Source organism: Chiloscyllium punctatum, chromosome 45, assembly GCF_047496795.1.
Source record: "Chiloscyllium punctatum isolate Juve2018m chromosome 45, sChiPun1.3, whole genome shotgun sequence".
Classification (NCBI taxonomy): domain Eukaryota; kingdom Metazoa; phylum Chordata; class Chondrichthyes; order Orectolobiformes; family Hemiscylliidae; genus Chiloscyllium; species Chiloscyllium punctatum.
In genome coordinates, this window is record NC_092783.1 from 63,825,827 (window position 1) to 63,840,515 (window position 14,689).

The following is a 14,689-nucleotide window of genomic DNA, read 5'->3' on the forward strand; positions in this document are numbered from 1 at the left end:
GTCTGTCACTGTATAACACTGGGGTACAGTACTGGTGCGGACAGAGTATCCCTGTATAACACTGGGGTACAGTACTGGTGGGGACAGGTCTGTCACTGTATTACTCTGGGGTACAGTACTGGTGGGGACAGGTTTGTCACTGTATAACACTGGGGTACAGTACTGGTGGGGACAGGTTTGTCACTGTATAATAGTGGGGTAGAGTACTGGTGGGGACAGGACTGTCACTGTATTACACTGAGGTACAGTACTAGTGGGGACAGGTTTGTCGCTGTATAACACTGTGGTACGGTACTGGTGGGGACAGGACTGTCACTGTATAACACTGGTGTACAGTACTGGTGGGGACAGGTCTGTCCCTATATAACGCTGGCGTACAGTACTGGTGGGGACAGGTCTATCACTGTATAACACTGGGGTACAGTACTGGTGGGGACAGGTCTGTCCCTGTATAACACTGGTGTACAGTACTGGTGGGACAGGTCTGAGACGGTATAACACTGGGGTACAGTACTGGTGGGGACAGTCTGTTGCTGTAAATCACTGGGGTACAGTACTGGTAGGGACAGGTCTGTCCCTGTATAACACTGTGGTACAGTACTGGTGGGGACAGGTCTGTCGCTGTATAACACTGGGGTACAGTACTGGTGGGGACAGGTTTGTCACTGTATAACACTGGGGTACAGTACTGGTGGGGACAGGTCTGTCACTGTATAACACAGGCGTACAGTACTGGTGGGGACAGGTTTGTCACTGCATAACACTGGGGTACAGTACTGGTGGGGACAGGTCTGTCCCTGTATAATACTGGGATACAGTACGGGTGGGGATAGGTCTGTCACTGTATAACACAGGGGTGCAGTACTGGTGGGGACAGGTCTGTCACTGTATTACATTGGGGTACAGTACTGGTGGGGACAGGTCTGTCACTGTATAACACTGGGGTACAGCACTGGTGAAGACAGGTCTGTCACTGTATAACACTGGCGTACAGTACTGCTGGGGACAGGTCTGTCCCTGTATAACACTGGGGTACAGTACTGGTGGGGACAGGTCTATCGCTGTATAACACTGGGGTACAGTACTGGTGGGGACAGGTTTGTCACTGTATTACATTGGGGTACAGTACTGGTGGGGACAGGTCTGTCACTGTATAACACTGGGGTACAGCACTGGTGGGGACAGGTCTGTCACTGTATAACACTGGGGTACAGTACTGGTGGGGACAGGTCTGTCCCTGTATTACACTGGGGTACAGTACTGGTGGGGACAGGTCTATCGCTGTATAACACTGGGGTACAGTACTGGTGGGGACAGGTTTGTCAATGTATAACACTGGGGTACAGTACTGGTGGGGACAGGTTTGTCACTGTATAATAGTGGGGTACAGTACTGGTGGGGACAGGTTTGTCACTGTATAATACTGGGGTACAGTACTGGTGGGGATAGGACTGTCACTATATTACACTGGGGTACAGTACTAGTGGGGACAGGTTTGTCGCTGTATTAACACTGGGGTACAGTACTGGTGGGGATAGGACTGTCACCATATTACACTGGGGTACAGTACTAGTGGGGACAGGTTTGTCGCTGTATTAACACTGGGGTACAGTACTGGTGGGGACAGATTTGTCGCTGTATTAACACTGGGGTACAGTACTGGTGGGGACAGGTCTGTCACTGTATAACACTGGGGTACAGTACTGGTTGGCACAGGTTTGTCACTGTATAACACTGGGGTACAGTACCGGTGGGGATAGGTTTGTCACTGTATTAACACTGGGGTACAGTACTGGTGGGGACAGGTCGGTCACTGTATAACACTGTGGTACGGTACTGGTGGGGACAGGACTGTCACTGTATAACACTGGTGTACAGTACTGGTGGGGACAGGTCTGTCCCTATATAACGCTGGCGTACAGTACTGGTGGGGACAGGTCTATCACTGTATAACACTGGGGTACAGTACTGGTGGGGACAGGTCTGTCCCTGTATAACACTGGTGTACAGTACTGGTGGGACAGGTCTGAGACGGTATAACACTGGGGTACAGTACTGGTGGGGACAGTCTGTTGCTGTAAATCACTGGGGTACAGTACTGGTAGGGACAGGTCTGTCCCTGTATAACACTGTGGTACAGTACTGGTGGGGACAGGTCTGTCGCTGTATTACTCTGGGGTACAGTACTGGTGGGGACAGGTTTGTCACTGTATAACACTGGGGTACAGTACTGGTGGGGACAGGTTTGTCACTGTATTAACACTGGGGTACAGTACTGGTGGGGACAGGTCTGTCACTGTATTACTCTGGGGTACAGTACTGGTGGGGACAGGTTTGTCACTGTATAACACTGGGGTACAGTACTGGTGGGGACAGGTTTGTCACTGTATAATAGTGGGGTAGAGTACTGGTGGGGACAGGACTGTCACTGTATTACACTGAGGTACAGTACTAGTGGGGACAGGTTTGTCGCTGTATAACACTGTGGTACGGTACTGGTGGGGACAGGACTGTCACTGTATAACACTGGTGTACAGTACTGGTGGGGACAGGTCTGTCCCTATATAACGCTGGCGTACAGTACTGGTGGGGACAGGTCTATCACTGTATAACACTGGGGTACAGTACTGGTGGGGACAGGTCTGTCCCTGTATAACACTGGTGTACAGTACTGGTGGGACAGGTCTGAGACGGTATAACACTGGGGTACAGTACTGGTGGGGACAGTCTGTTGCTGTAAATCACTGGGGTACAGTACTGGTAGGGACAGGTCTGTCCCTGTATAACACTGTGGTACAGTACTGGTGGGGACAGGTCTGTCGCTGTATAACACTGGGGTACAGTACTGGTGGGGACAGGTTTGTCACTGTATAACACTGGGGTACAGTACTGGTGGGGACAGGTCTGTCACTGTATAACACAGGCGTACAGTACTGGTGGGGACAGGTTTGTCACTGCATAACACTGGGGTACAGTACTGGTGGGGACAGGTCTGTCCCTGTATAATACTGGGATACAGTACGGGTGGGGATAGGTCTGTCACTGTATAACACAGGGGTGCAGTACTGGTGGGGACAGGTCTGTCACTGTATTACATTGGGGTACAGTACTGGTGGGGACAGGTCTGTCACTGTATAACACTGGGGTACAGCACTGGTGAAGACAGGTCTGTCACTGTATAACACTGGCGTACAGTACTGCTGGGGACAGGTCTGTCCCTGTATAACACTGGGGTACAGTACTGGTGGGGACAGGTCTATCGCTGTATAACACTGGGGTACAGTACTGGTGGGGACAGGTTTGTCACTGTATTACATTGGGGTACAGTACTGGTGGGGACAGGTCTGTCACTGTATAACACTGGGGTACAGCACTGGTGGGGACAGGTCTGTCACTGTATAACACTGGGGTACAGTACTGGTGGGGACAGGTCTGTCCCTGTATTACACTGGGGTACAGTACTGGTGGGGACAGGTCTATCGCTGTATAACACTGGGGTACAGTACTGGTGGGGACAGGTTTGTCAATGTATAACACTGGGGTACAGTACTGGTGGGGACAGGTTTGTCACTGTATAATAGTGGGGTACAGTACTGGTGGGGACAGGTTTGTCACTGTATAATACTGGGGTACAGTACTGGTGGGGATAGGACTGTCACTATATTACACTGGGGTACAGTACTAGTGGGGACAGGTTTGTCGCTGTATTAACACTGGGGTACAGTACTGGTGGGGATAGGACTGTCACCATATTACACTGGGGTACAGTACTAGTGGGGACAGGTTTGTCGCTGTATTAACACTGGGGTACAGTACTGGTGGGGACAGATTTGTCGCTGTATTAACACTGGGGTACAGTACTGGTGGGGACAGGTCTGTCACTGTATAACACTGGGGTACAGTACTGGTTGGCACAGGTTTGTCACTGTATAACACTGGGGTACAGTACCGGTGGGGATAGGTTTGTCACTGTATTAACACTGGGGTACAGTACTGGTGGGGACAGGTCGGTCACTGTATAACACTGGGGAACAGTACTGGTGGGGACAGGCCTGTCATTGTATAACACTGGGGTACACTACTGGTGCGGACAGGTCTGTCCCTGTATTACACTGGGGTACAGTACTGGTGGGGACAGGTCTGTCCCTGTATTACACTGGGGTACAGTACTGGTGGGGACAGGTCTGTCACTATATTACACTGGGGTACAGTACTGGTGGGGACACGTCTGTCACTGTACTACACTGGGGTACAGTACTGGTGGGGACAGGTTTGTCACTGTATAATCGTGGGGTACAGTACTGGTGGGGACAGGTTTGTCGCTGTATTAACACTGGGGTACAGTACTGGTGGGGACAGGTCTGTCACTGTATAACACTGGGGTACAGTACTAGTGGGGACAGGTTTGTCGCTGTATAACACTGGGGTACAGTACTGGTGGGGACAGGTTTGTCACTGTATAACACTGGGGTACAGTACTGGTGGGGACAGGTCTGTCACTGTATAACACAGGGGTACAGTACTGGTGGGGACAGGTTTTTTCACTGTATAACACTGGGGTACAGTACTGGTGGGGACAGGTCTGTCCCTGTATTACACTGGAGTACAGTACTGGTGGGGACAGGTCTGTCACTGTATTACACTGGGGTACAGTACTGGTGGGGACATGTCTGTCACTGTATTACACTGGGGTACAGTACTGGTGGGGACAGGTTTGTCACTGTATAATAGTGGGGTACAGTACTGGTGGGGACAGGTTTGTCGCTGTATTAACACTGGGGTACAGTACTGGTGGGGACAGGTCTCTCACTGTATACCACTGGGGTACAGTACTAGTGGGGACAGGTTTGTCGCTGTATAACACTGGGGTACAGTACTGGTGGGGACAGGTTTGTCACTGTATAACACTGGGGTACAGTACTGGTGGGGACAGGTCTGTCACTGTATAACACAGGCGTACAGTACTGGTGGGGACAGGTTTGTCACTGCATAACACTGGGGTACAGTACTGGTGGGGACAGGTCTGTCCCTGTATAATACTGGGATACAGTACGGGTGGGGATAGGTCTGTCACTGTATAACACAGGGGTGCAGTACTGGTGGGGACAGGTCTGTCACTGTATTACATTGGGGTACAGTACTGGTGGGGACAGGTCTGTCACTGTATAACACAGGGGTACAGTACTGGTGGGGACAGGTTTTTTCACTGTATAACACTGGGGTACAGTACTGGTGGGGACAGGTCTGTCCCTGTATTACACTGGGGTACAGTACTGGTGGGGACAGGTCTGTCACTGTATTACACTGGGGTACAGTACTGGTGGGGACATGTCTGTCACTGTATTACACTGGGGTACAGTACTGGTGGGGACAGGTTTGTCACTGTATAATAGTGGGGTACAGTACTCGTGGGGACAGGTTTGTCGCTGTATTAACACTGGGGTACAGTACTGGTGGGGACAGGTCTCTCACTGTATACCACTGGGGTACAGTACTAGTGGGGACAGGTTTGTCGCTGTATAACACTGGGGTACAGTACTGGTGGGGACAGGTTTGTCACTGTATAACACTGGGGTACAGTACTGGTGGGGACAGGTCTGTCACTGTATAACACAGGCGTACAGTACTGGTGGGGACAGGTTTGTCACTGCATAACACTGGGGTACAGTACTGCTGGGGACAGGTCTGTCCCTGTATAACACTGGGGTACAGTACTGGTGGGGACAGGTCTGTCACTGTATTACACTGGAGTACAGTACTGGTGTGGACAGAGTATCCCTGTATAACACTGGGGTACAGTACTGGTGGGGACAGGTCTATCGCTGTATAATACTGGGGTACAGTACTGGTGGGGACAGGTTTGTCACTGTATTACATTGGGGTACAGTACTGGTGGGGACAGGTCTGTCACTGTATAACACTGGGGTACAGCACTGGTGGGGACAGGTCTGTCACTGTATAACACTGGGGTACAGTACTGGTGGGGACAGGTCTGTCATTGTACAACACTGGGGTACAGTATTGGTGGGGACAGGTCCGTCACTGTATAACACTGGGGTACAGTACTGGTGGGGACCGGTCTGCCCCTGTATAACATTGGGGTACAGTACTGGTGGGGACAGGTCTGTCACTGTATAACACTGGGGTGCAGTACTGGTGCGGACAGAGTATCCCTGTATAAAACTGGGGTACAGTACTGGTGGGGACAGGTCTGTCACTGTATTACACTGGGGTACAGTACTGGTACAGACAGAGTATCCCTGTATAACACTGGGGTACAGTACTGGTGGGGACAGGTCTATCGCTGTATAATACTGGGGTACAGTACTGGTGGGGACAGGTCTGTCACTATATAACACTGGGGAACAGTACTGGTGCGGACAGAGTATCCCTATATAACACTGGGGTACAGTACTGGTTGGGACAGGTCTGTCACTGTATTACACTGGGGTACAGTACTGGTGCGGACAGAGTATCCCTGTATAACACTGGGGTACAGGACTGGTGCGGACAGAGTATCCCTGTATAACACTGGGGTACAGTACTGGTGGGGACAGGTCTATCGCTGTATAATACTGGGGTACAGTACTGGTGGGGACAGGTCTGTCACTGTATTACACTGGGGTACAGTACTGGTGGGGACAGGTCTGTCCCTGTATAACATTGGGGTACAGTACTGGTGGGGACAGGTCTGTCACTGTATAACACTGGGGTACAGTACTGGTGCGGACAGAGTATCCCTGTATAACACTGGGGTACAGTACTGGTGGGGACAGGTCTGTCACTGTATTACTCTGGGGTACAGTACTGGTGGGGACAGGTTTGTCACTGTATAACACTGGGGTACAGTACTGGTGGGGACAGGTTTGTCACTGTATAATAGTGGGGTAGAGTACTGGTGGGGACAGGACTGTCACTGTATTACACTGAGGTACAGTACTAGTGGGGACAGGTTTGTCGCTGTATAACACTGTGGTACGGTACTGGTGGGGACAGGACTGTCACTGTATAACACTGGTGTACAGTACTGGTGGGGACAGGTCTGTCCCCATATAACGCTGGCGTACAGTACTGGTGGGGACAGGTCTATCACTGTATAACACTGGGGTACAGTACTGGTGGGGACAGGTCTGTCCCTGTATAACACTGGTGTACAGTACTGGTGGGACAGGTCTGAGACGGTATAACACTGGGGTACAGTACTGGTGGGGACAGTCTGTTGCTGTAAATCACTGGGGTACAGTACTGGTAGGGACAGGTCTGTCCCTGTATAACACTGTGGTACAGTACTGGTGGGGACAGGTCTGTCACTGTATAGCACTGGGGTACAGTACTGGTGGGGACCGGTCTGTCACTGTATAACACTGGGGTACAGTAAGGAGGAGACAGGTTTGTTATAACATTGAGAATGATAATTGAAAGGCAGTAACATGAGAGTTTTTATTCAATGCCGTCCTGATAAATAAACGTGATTACAGGTTTTCAATCTTACATGAAATATATTGTAATTTTTTTGTGCTGTTTCTAACAGACCTGTTTTAATTCTGCGGTTCTGATTTTTTGGGTGGATTTTGGGGACATTATTATTCTTCACATCACTATTGCGACAATCTCACAGTTCCGCAGAAAATAGTTGGCAAGTGGTTTCTTCATAAGAAAGGAGCCTTTCCGTGAGATAACCGGCAAACCTGAAAAATAAGAAGCAACATTATTGGAATAAAGTTCCAACTTCTCAGGAAGCCAATGGCAAATAATTGGAGTTTGACTTTCCAAATCAGTTTAAATGGGGAACTGGAGATCAAGGCATTACAAGGAGCTCATAAAAGGTCTCTTGGTGTAATCGTGAAAAAAATTTATTCAAATGCTTTCAAATTAGGCAGAATTATTGGTTTCAGTTTCCCATTTGTCAAACCTTTAGATCTTTGCCTGCACCTCAGATGAGAACAGCCCTCGATCCCTGTCATTCTATTCACAGGTCTGCTCAGCAGAAGCTCATTACCATATTCTCCCAGCTGTGTGAATGAGCCTTACTTTATTATGCAGGAATATTAATCTTGAGTTGTCTTATCATCTCCCAAATCACACGGCTGTCGAAGCTGGAGACATTGGACCCAGAGGCTGAAGGCATTCACTTTCTCACAAAGAAATGCTTTCAGTAATTTCGCCCCAATTTCAACAGTCGGAAAGTGTCTTGTTTTGTACCGACATTACTCTGTAGAACTCTACCTTCAAGTTTTAAGAGGCATTTTTCAAATGTGAATTAAAAATGATGTGAGATGATTTCCATCGTTACTAATCTTCCCTTCTTCCAGTGCAGACTCTTTGCTGTTGAAATTTCCAGAATTACCAGATCTTGGCATTTGACCTGCACAAAGTCGCTTGGTTTCTCTATCCTTGTGGCTTTCCATTGACTCCTTACTTCCCCATCAGTGTCAGCCTCTAACATCTCATTCTTGTCTTTAAATGTCTCCCACCTCTTCCTTCCTGTTGATAAAACAAACCTTCTCCTGTTTCATGTTCCTCACTCTTCCTCTTCTGGTCTTTATGTCCATTCATTTATCAGATCTGGGGTATTGATGGCAAAGTTGATATTGATTGCCCATTGCTAATTGTCCTTGAGTAGGTAGAATTGAGCCTTTTTTTGCAGTCTATGTGCTGAAGGTATTCTCAACTGCTTTTGGTTAGGAGTACCAGAAAGTTTAACTCAGTAATATTGAGGGAATAATAATAATGACATGTTTAAATCAGGATGCTGTGTTACTGGGTGGAAGATTTGAAGGTGAATCTCCTGCACATGCCACCTCCACCCTTGACTCTTGGCAAGTTGTTCCCTGCCCATCCCCCTTCCCCTGCTCTCATCATTGGTGCAGCCCTCATCCATTTTGTCTCTCAGCTTTTCTGAGAAACTGGAAGAACCCCAGCAAAATGTCGATGCCTGTCCCCATGTTCAACACCCTCCTTAAAACCTGCCTCTTTGAATGCACCTTTTAAACATTACTCCTAATTACCTTCCAATTCACACTTGGCTCTAACATTCCCTTGAATCTATTCTATCCAATAACGACAGGGTTAACTTGTTTTTGAAGTTGATGCCACAGTAGTAGAGCATTCACCCGACTGGTCCAGGTTGGTGTCAATGGTCTATAAGCTACTCCTTTGCCCTGCACCATCCCCTGCTCAAGTCTCAGCTCATTTCCCCCTTGTGTGTTTACCTGGCTTTCAGTTAAAGATATCTAAACAATGTACCTCATCAACCCCTCATATCAGAGGGCTTCACATTCTCACCAGTCTTGAGGAATAGACCCATATACTCATTCCATTGTCTACTCAACTGTCAGTCTCGATCTCCACCTTTTGATTACTCTTTCCCCTTGCCCCACCCTTTCTCTACTATATATACCAACCTTTTCTTATCTACAATCAGTTCTGAAGAAGGGTAACTGGACCCTAAATGTTAACTCTACTTTCTCTCCACAGGTGCTGCCAGACCTGCTGAGTTTTTCTAGCAAATTTCTGATCTTGTTACAAAGAAAAGAAGTCTTTCTTGAATTCCATATTGGATTGATTCATGAATATCTCCTGTCTTTAAATGTGATCTTCACTGGAAGCTGGGACATTTTCTACATAGCTACCTCATCAAACTCTTTTGTTGTGTCAAAGAGCTCTATCGTTAGTTTTCAATCCAGGTCGTTCTGCTGGTAATGCGCATTTCCTCAACGTGAAGTCGCTGTCACAAATTGATAAATTGGGGGACACCGTAAAGCACAAACTTTTAAATCGTGTGTTGGCTGTGACGTGATTACATCGCCAACACTAAGTGCTGTTTCTAAAGAGTGATGTCTCTATAACACGAGGATGCACAAGAACACAACCATCATGTTATCAAAGGACTGACGGTATCCTTGTTTCTGGCTGCTAGATTATTTCTGGTGAGTAAACCTCTCAGTTCTCTTATCATTCTCATAAATCTATTTTTCCACCTGCTTTAATTAAGGAATTATATAATACAGAAGGAGGCCATTCACTCCAATGTGCCTGGACTGGCTCTTCAGAAGAGCTCTCCAATTAGTCCCATTTCTCCTATTCACTTCTGATAACCTTGCAGATTTGTCTCCTTCAAATAATTATTTCTTTTGAACCTGACAATTGAATCTCTCCACTGTCCTTTAAGACGTTATTTCTGGCCATTACATTGTCATAGCAGCACAATTGAGAAAGGGAAATACAAAGGTTTCCTGAACAACTAGTGAACCCAATTAAATACAAAATAATTTTTAAAAATATCAAAATCAAAATCCAGCTCTGGTCTTTTTGTATTAACTTGAAGAATTGTGATGTTTGAGGTAACCTTCACATTTTTTAAAAGGATCTGCAAAGGATTCAATTAATATTTATGTCTGTGACTCATTTGTGAAGAGTTGCAACCAATCAATACTCAAAATGATAATGAACAAATTAAAGAATGTGTAAAAGACAGACAGGAATACCAGAGTTTGTGATATTTTGTTAATGCGCTGTCAGGGACAACAATCGCAGCCTCATTGTGATCAATATTTATTCTGAAAAAAACAGTTAAGGTATTTTTGAAGAATATTTCAGGAGGGAAGGCAGGCAGCAAGTTTGCTAAATTTCAACTGCACCGATAGTTAAATGACAATCCATTGACACTTTCAATGGTTTCTGCTCCCCCATAAGCTATTGTCTTGCTCCACAGTGAAACTAATGTTGAAACTATGGTTTTACAAATGCAAATGTCTCTGGACTGAGTTAAATAGGGGAGTTTCTCTTCTGTCACGCAGTTCCCCAACAACATCAGTCTGGATTTAATTTTCCACTTCCTGGTATCTCAACAGCCTGGATTCATTCCTGATGAAGGGCTTTTGCCCGAAATGTTGATTTTCCTGCTCCTTGGATGCTGCCTGACCTGCTGTGCTTTTCCAGCACCGTCCTGATCTAGAGCCTGGACTCAGTCAGTGGAATCTTTCATTGTTATTTTACAGTCACTTCCTCTTTTAAAGTGAGGATGAAGCTTCAGAATTGTTCCAGTCATTATTCCTTTGTCATCAGCCTCCAACTTAGAGTCATAGAGATGTACAGCACAGAAACAGACTCTTCAGTCTATCTCGTCTATCCGAAATTAATCTAATCCCAATTGCCAGGATTTGGCCCATATCGCTCTAAACCATTTCTACTTGCCATTCCTCGACTTACCTTTTCCTGCTGCTGCTGATTAGATTAGATACCCTACCAGTGTGGAAATAGGCTATTTGTCCCAATAAGTCCACACCAACCCTCAGACCCATTGCCCTACCTTCTATTTACCCCTGACTAGTGCACCTAACACTATGGGCAATTTAGCATAGCCAATTCACCTAACCTGCACATCTTTGGATTGTGGGAGGAAACCAGAGCTCACAGAGGAAACCCGCGCAGACACTGGGAGAATGTGCAAACTCCACGCGGACAGACAGTCACCCAAGGCAGGAATCGAACCCAGGTCCCTGGTGATATGAGGCAGTAGTGCTAACCACTGAGCCACTGTGCCACACTATGCTGATCTTCACTTACAAATTTACATTTAGCCTTTTTCCTGCTTCCTTTCAGAATTGTAGTGTCTCCTAATTTTCCTCACCCTAAAGCTTCAGGAAGATGTTGATAGGAGTTAAAAATCAGGTTCTAGTCCAACAGGTTTAATTGGAAGCACTAGCTTTCGGAGCATCGCTCCTTCACCAGGTGGTTGTGGAGTACCTGATGAAGGAGCGGCACACCAAAAGTTGGTGCTTCCAATTAAACCTGTTGGACTATAACCTGGTTTTGTGATTTTTAACTTTGTCCAACACCAGCATCTCCAAATCATTGATACGAGTTGTTTACGACAGGATTTGTGATTCACCCCATTTCAAGCCTTTCTCAGACCCTCCCACTGCTGGCCATATTGCTCCATTCCTGTTAGCCCTGAGTCTACCATTGTAGGAAGGGATCATTTGCTCCCAGTTTCCAGTTCCTTCGGGACTGAGCCCTCCTGCCGATCATTGAGTCATCAGGCTTGTGCTATCCCTCCCAGCCTTTAAGTCAGTTCACCGCCCCCTCCGCAAGTTAGAGAGTCACAGAGTCTTAGAGAAGTACATCACGGAAACAGGCCCTTCCCTCCAGCTCATCCAGGCTGACCAGATATCCTAAACCAATCTAGTCCCATTTGCCAGCATTTGGCTCATATCCCTCTCAACTTTTCCTATTCATATACCCATCCATTTTTGGAATATTGTGTGCAATTCTGGTCTCCCCCCATCAGAAGGTTATTGTGAAACTTGAAAGGGTTCAGAAAAAAATTAAAAAGGACGTTGCCCGGTTTGGAGGGTTTGAGCTATAGGGAGAGACTGAATAGGCTGTTTTCCCTGGAGCGTTGGTGGCTGAGAGGTAATCTTATGGAGGTTTATAAAATCATGAGGGGCATGGATAGGGTAAATAGACAAAGTCATTTTCCTGGGGTGAGGGAGTCCAGAACTAGAGGACATAGGTTTAGGGTGAGAGGGCAAAGATATAAAAGAGTTCTAAGGGGCAATTTTTTCATGCAAATGGTGGTACGTGTAATAAATTAGCCTTACCAATGTCCTGTAGCCACAACATGACCTCCCAACTCCTATACTCAATGCTCTGACCAATAAAGGAAAGCATACCAAACGCCTTCTTCACTATCCTATCTACCTGAGCGTCCACTTTCAAGGAACTATGAACCTGCACTCCAAGGTCTCTTTGTTCAGCAACACTGCACAGGACCTTACCATTAAATGTGTAAGTCCTGCCCTGATTTGCCTCACATTTACTTTAACCTCCATCTGCTGCTCCTCGGTCCATTGGCCCATCTAGTCAAGATCCTGTTGTACTCTGAGGTAGCCTTCTCTACCGTCCATTATATCTTCAAATTTGGTGTCAACTGCAAATGCCTTTTAATTGTTGCAATTGTACCAGCGTCCACCACTTCCTCTGGCAGCTCATTCCATACACGCACCACCCGCTGCTGCAAAACCTGGGCATCAAACAAAATTTCATTTCACAATTTCTCTCTAACTACTTCTCTCACTATTTGGCAGGTCATCTCTAGAGTTCCATTCCTTAATCTCTCTGCCTCTCCAGGTCTCTCTCCTCATTTTAAGATGTTGGTCTTTATTTCAAAAGGAATGTAATATAAAAACAAGGCTTTATTAAAGCCAAGCAGGATACTAGTCAGCCGACAGCTAGAATACTGTGAAATACTTTGACCCCCTTATTTAAGGAAAGATGTTCTGGTATTGGAGGCAGTGCGGAGAAGGTTCAATAGTCTGATCCTGAGTACTGCAGGGTTTCTTTATGAGGAGAGTTTGAGTAACTTTGGCCTGAATTCATTGGAGTTTACAAGAATGAGAGGAAAATTTATGATGTGTACATGATTGTTAAGGGTAGGTGCAAAAATGTTGATTTCCTTTGTCGGAGAATCGAGGGCCGGAAGACAGAGATGAGGAGGAATTTCTTCTCTAAGAGAGGAGTGAATCTGTGGAATTTTTTACAGTGGAGGCTGGGTTATTAGTATATTCAAAGTTGAAAAGAAGAGAATTTTGATCAGTAAGGGAATCAAGAGTTATGGAGACAAGGCAGGAAGGTGGAGTTGAGGATTTTCAGAAAAGCTGATTTGTTTTTCTTCACTTACGGACGTGGGTGATGTTGTTTGGACCAGCATTTATTGTTTGTTTCTACTCCTTCAGAGTCAAGCACATTGATAGGGGTCTGCAGTCACATGTCAGTTGGACTAGGTAGGGATGGCAGTTTATTTCCTTAAAGTGACATTAGTGAACCAGATTTTCATTGAATATTAGAGCAGATTTGATGGGCCAAATGGCCTACTTCTATCCTGTGTGTTATATTCTTGAGGTCTTCAAATCCCTCTTTGACCAAGCTGTTGATCTCCTGACCTAGTCCCTTCCTGTATGGCTCAATATCAAACTTTCCTTGAGAAATACTTGTAGGAAGTGCCTTCCAACATTTTTACTGCTTTACAGGTGTTATATAAAAGTAAGTTATTGTTGTTGTTCCTTTCAAAAGGAAATGTTGGTGACATTTTATAACTTATTCACAGTAACCTCAGGATAAATTCTTGTCTCAGTACTCCCCTAGCCAAGCTGTTCCAGTACAATTACAACACTGGCATCTAGCCAGTGGAAAATAGCTTAGGCATGTCCTGGACATAAAAAACACAGGACAAATTCAGACCAGTCAATTACTGCCCTATCAGTCTTTTGTTGATCAGCAGTAACGTGATGGAAGGTGTTATTAACAGTGCTATCAAGCAGCACCTGCTAAGCAATAATCTGCTGAGTGACACCCAGTTTGGGTTCCACCAGGGCCACCCAGCTCCTGACCTCATTGCAGCCTTGGTTTAAACATGGACAAAGGGGCTGAATTCCAGAGGGGAGGTGAGAGTGACAGCTAGCAGTGAGTAACTCCTCTCCTCACTCCCCAAAGCCTGTCCAGCATCTACAAGGCACAAGTCAGAACTGTGAGGGAGTATATCCCCCCCCCCCGCCTTGCTTGGATGGGTGCAGCTCAAACAACACTCCAGAAGCTTGACACCATCCAGGACAAAGCAGCCCACTTGATTCACACATCCACAACCATCCACTTCATCCACCACTGACGCTCAGTAGCAGCAGTGTGT